Below are 5,892 nucleotides of genomic sequence, written 5' to 3'. Positions count from 1 at the left end.
ACTGCGTTGTCTCCATGTTTTAACACTGCATCCTTTGTCCCATCTCTCACTCCTTCCCTCAGGAAACCTGTTCGAGTGTCCCCCAGGTCAGGACAAATGGTCCCCACCCCCCCCCTTTTTTTTTCTTTAAGATTTTTCACATAGGATGGCATGTGCTCACCAGAGAGACAATGAGAAAGAGAGAAATTCCCCCTTCAGGGGGGATGGCCAGACCACAATCCATTCTCCTGCTGGGATTTTGGGCATCCATGCATATGCTCCTGGTGTGACTTTTCAAGCCACCAGGTTGGGTCCTTGAACCGTGGTGAGCCATGTGGGAGTCCAGTGCCTTAACCGCTATGCTACCTGCTGGCCCCAGCCTGACCTCTTAATACTAAAACACTGCTGGTTAGGACTTTAACATGGGCATTGTGGTGCAGGTTGAGTTGGAGGGGGTACATTTGTCCATTGCAACCCTCCTTGTTAGCTGGGGAACCTTTGATCCTTTGAGATTTTCTGAAAACCCAAATAAGGTGAAGAACAGCTGCAGAAATAATAACGATCAGCCATAGAATATAGTTTGATCAATATGTTCAGAAGCAAATGAAAAGGTAACCGTACATAAAAACAGTAGAGTAGGCTGGAAGAGTAGGAATTCAGTATTCTCAAATTTCAGTCAACCAAAATTCAGAACATGGTGAATGGCCCTAAAGGGAAAAACAATAAATCATCAATCAGAAATTACATTGATGAGTATGACTCCAATTCCCAATTTCAGTTTTACTCTGAAGAGTAAAGGCAAAATAACCAGTTATTTCAACTGCAATATTTTTCATTAGGACACTATCTGGATATTAAAAACTGGAAAACTACTGAGTTTTCATTCAAAAGATATATTTTACATTTTTCAGGATATAATTAATTCAGCTTAATACATTTAGCATGGAAAAAATGTTTCCATATTCATTGACCTATCTAAAAACAAGCTTAAAAAAAAAAAAAACTATCTAGGGAACCACCAGTTAGTGGAATGGCTATGTCGCTGGATTCCCACGTAGTCGACCACGGTTCGCATCCTGGACCCAGTGGCTTAAAACTCACACCGGGCCCGTGTGCGTGCGTGCCCAAGATCCCGAGAGGAGAATGGAGAAGGGATTGCAGCGTGACCATCCCCTCTGGGGGGGTAATTTCTCGGTTTCTGTCTCTATGTCTCTCTCTGTCTGGTGAACGCACACGCCCTATAAGCGAAAACCTCTCCAAAAAAAAAAAATATATATATATATCTAATTTAATTAGTATTTTTTTTTGACCAGAGAGAGAGAGGTAAAGTGAGAAAGTAATCTGCCAGGTCTGGGAGTCTGGGACTCAAACTGTAGTCAGCTACATAGGAGTCCAGCATCTTAACCACCAAGCAACCTACAGGCTCCTAAACAGCAAGCTTTTATAAGCTATAATAACAAAATTCCTTTTAAAAGCTCTAACCACTGGGCCAGCAGGTGGCATGGAGGTTAAGGTGTGGATCCCACATGGCTGATTGAGCAGTTTTGAGTCCCAGACCTGGCCTGGTGACTTGAAAACACTAGGTGTGGATGGTGTGTGCCGAAAAGCTGGAAAAGAGAATGAAGAAGAGATTGTGGCATGGCCATGCCCCCAGAGGGCAATTTCTCATTTTCCCTCTCTCTTTCTGTGTGTCTATCTGGTGAGCACACAGGCCCTATAGATAACCAAACTAAAAACAACTCTAGTCACCCTTTAAAAGTATGAGACTTGATTAAAAAAAAGAATCCTGTTTAGCCATGTGGAAAAATAGTGTTTTTTAGAATGAAGAAATTACTTTTCAAATTTATTTTGGATTCAGGTACTTACAGTTTAATTCCAAGATTACTTAAGGAGAATAAACTTGGTAAGGAAGTTGTGGAAAATTTTTATATGGAAATTTTAATTTGAAAAATTTTTAGAAAATTATTTTTTAGATCACTAGTATGAAGTAAATTTCAAACAACTCTGATAGGCTCTTTTGAAACTTAAAATTTAAACATATAACTTCATGTAAGCATGGAAATTACATCAAAACTTTACTTTTGGGACCAGCAGTTAGCATAATGGCTATGTCACTGGACTCCCACATAGTCGACCGCGGTTTGTGTCCTGGACCCGGTGGCTTAAAACTCACGCCCGGCGCGTATGCATGCGTGCCCAAGATTCCTAGAGGAGAATGGAGAAGGGACTGCGATGTGGCCATCCCCCCGGGGGGTGATTTCTCGCTTTCTGCCTCTCTGTCTCTGTCTGGTGAGCGCACACACCCTATAGCAAAAACCTCTAAAAAAAAAAACTTTACTTTTAAATTTATATTTTGCACCATGAACACACATCTTTCTCTTAGAGTTTTGTCTTTAAAAATTTAGGGAACCAGCAGTTAGCGTAATGGCTATGTCCCTGGACTCCCATGTAGTCGACTGCGGTTCGCGTCCTGGACCTGGTGGCTTAAAACTCACGCCCGGCCCGTGTGCATGCGTGCCCAAGATCCCGAGAAGAGAATGGAGGAGAAGGGATTGTGGCGTGACCATCCCCCCTGGGGGGTGATTTCTCGCTTTCTGTCTCTATGTCTCTCTCTGTCTATCTGGTGAGCGCACATAAAAAAAAAAAAAAAAAAAAAAAAAAAAAAAAACCTCTAAAAAAAAAAAAAAAGAGATTATTGCTATTGGGTGTGTGTGCTCACCAGAGACACAGACACACACAGAGAGAGAAAGTGAGAAATCATCCCCCCAGGGGATATGGCCATGCTACAATCTCATCTCAACTTCCCCTAGGGATTTTGGGCATGTACACACATGCACTCGACTTAAGTTTCAAGCTGCTGGGCCCAGGACTTGAACTGTGGTCAGCCATGTGGGAGTCTAGCACCTTAACCAGTCACCACCTGCTGACCCCTCATTTCAGTTCTTAATGAATATTGACTTCATGGCAAACCAAGAAGATTATGGGCATTTAATTTTTATTAGCCTTTTCAAAGTTAATTATAGTGCTTTTCTAGGCATTAAAATTCCATTAAAAATTAATTACAGTAGTTTGAGAAATGTATTAAACTGCTTGCAAAAGGAAGTAAGACAAAAGTAAAAAAGAAAAAAGTAAGCAAGCAAAGTAAGGTTCATGGAAAAGTGCCAGGAATTAAGTAATTCAATGTTTTGTAAATCAGATTTAAAATTAGGAAGCATTAGTCTAGTTTTTTAAAAGCTTATGTATACTACACCTGTAACAATTCAGCAATCACCTAGCAACAGTTATAGACCCTATAAAACTGAGAAGTTGGTTAATGTGTGATGACACATATCTGAGAAAAATGATTTGAAATGGTCAAAACTCAAATTTATAAGCAAGAAGGGGCTTTTGAATAGTGGACCACCATTTTCAAATTCTTGACTATAAGTTTTGGAATTTCAAAAGGAACAACTCAGTACAAGGTGAAGATTTTAAAATGCAACACAAACGGTAACGGCTTGTCATTAAGTGTTCACTGCTGTCAAGAATCTTACTGCAGTATTAACAAACATCCATCATCTATATACACGCTCACACTCTGTTTTGAGACACAAATGAGTACAATGGAAATGTCTGTCTTTGAAGGAGAAAAAACGCAGGAGGTGAGCCAGGAGGTGATATGAAGGCTAAGATGGCTGGGTCCCACATGGCCAAGTACACAGTTCAAGTCCTGGACCAGGCAGCTCGAAAGTCATGTCAGGCATATGAGCACATATGGCCCAAATCCCTAGAAAATAGAGAGGGACTTGCAGCATTCGTCCTCTCCCCAGGGCAGTGATTTCTCGCTCTCCCTCTCTCGTTCTCTCTCCATGAGTGCATGTTCTCTATAGAAACAAAAAGAATCTAGTAGTTAGAAAAATATTTTTAGTAGTTTTCTCAAAGATGTCCATTAAGATAAAGATATGAACTACCTTAGCAGTTTATGGTGAATTATAGACTTATTTGAAAACTGAGTTGCAGCAAAAATAATGGACAAACTTAGTGGGCTATGGTCTCAAGCTACAAATTCATCAAAAAGTATAAAATTATATGGGTCTAAAACTTGGATTTGTGCTACTTGAATAGTTTCATTACAATCTCTGATTTGATTACTATCAGTAATACCTGGTCAAATGTAAAGCAATAAGATACAGATTTTTTTTTTTAAACTTAGGCATTATATAAGATTTGTTTCTTGAAGATCAAATTTCTGAAGCTGGGTATATATATCAAGAAGTATAAAAACAGAATTATCAAGATGCTAGGTGTGGAAGCCAGTGGCATGGTGGTTAAGGTGACTGGATCCCACATGCTGACTTAGCAGTTTGAATCATGGACCCAGCTGCCTGAAAAACATACCCAGTGCATGTGTGTGCATGCCCCAAATCTCAAAGTCAATGGAGAAGAAGGGATTGTAGCATGGCCACCCTCCTGGGTAGGGTGTTTTCTCTTTCTCTGGTGATCACACCTATCCTATAACAAAAAAGGGGAAAAAAAGAAAAAGAAAAACTTGGTTTAGTTATGAAAAACATACCAAGGACAAGGTCAGATTTGTGTAATACAGTATAATGGAAACATCCCTAGACTACATGCCAAATAACCTGGATTTCATGCCTGTAATGCTGTAACTGCCTTTGTGCCCTTGACCTCTTAATAACCTAAGTTCCTATTTCTACAAGCAACCGAGAATACTACAGAGTTTAGACCAAGTGTTTCTTTTTTTTTTTTTTTTAAGGTTTTTATCATAGGGTACGTGCATGTGCTCACCAGAGAGGAAAATCACCTTCCCTCCCCAGGGAGATGGCCACACCACAATCCCTTCTCCTCCATTCTCCTCTTGGGCATGCACACACACATGATTTCCAAGCCACTGGATCTGGGAGTAAAATTGTGGTTAGCCGTGTAGGAATCTAGCACCTTAGCCATCATGCCACCTACTGGCCCCAAGACCGGATGGGTTCTAAAGCTTTATTACAATTTAAACTGCTGTAATTTTAGGCTTCCTAAGAAACATTTCTATCAGACAGTCCTACCAGGAATGCTATAATCAAGTGAAGTATGAATTTCTAGGATCAGAGGTATGCAAATATGACAGAATAGTAGAGATTAAAATGACAGATTTTGAAACTATTTCTTGAAGTTACCATTCTCAAAAAATTCCCATGGTTTTTGAAGTGGGAAAAAGATTGGTCAAAAATTGGTCTTTTCAATTATATAAATATACCTAGACAAAATTGTTAGCAGCAATACTTGTTAAATTTGAGGGTAATGATACACATAATTCTATCTTCTTGATATCACTATTTCTTTTTTTGTTGTTATAGGGTACCTGAGCTCACCAGAGACAGACAGAGAGGAAAAATGAGAAATCATACCATGGGAGGATGGCCCTGCTGCAATCCTGTCACCTCCAGTCTCTTCTCAGGATTTGGGCTCACATACACATGCACCTTGTGTGATTTTCAAGCCCCAGGGTCCAGGACTCAAACATGCAGTTGGTCATATGGAATCCTGCACCTTAATCTCCATGCCAGCTGCTGGCCCGGTGCCATTATTTCAAAAGCGGCTACTAGGGTTAGCAGGTGGTGTGGTGGTTGAGGTGCTGGATTCCCACATGGCTGACCATGGTTTGAGTCCCAGACTTGGTGACTGTCCTGTCTCTGTTCGGGCGCCAGGTGTCCCGTCCCTGTTCGGGTGCCAGGTGTCCCGACCCGGGGGGACAGCCGAACAGGTTTCCCGAGTGAAGGAGTGAGAGCCGGGACAAGCGGCGTAGTGTTACAGCACGGAGACGACAGTGTCGTCCGTTTATTGTGGGCAGCACGGTACAGCACAGAGAGGACGCAGTGTCGCGTCATCTACTGTGAGCAGCAGTCTCGGTGTCACAGCTCACAGCTC

This window comes from Tupaia chinensis, unplaced genomic scaffold, assembly GCF_000334495.1.
Source record: "Tupaia chinensis unplaced genomic scaffold, TupChi_1.0 Scaffold140400_1, whole genome shotgun sequence".
NCBI lineage: Eukaryota > Metazoa > Chordata > Mammalia > Scandentia > Tupaiidae > Tupaia > Tupaia belangeri.
This window is presented reverse-complemented; position numbering follows the sequence as displayed.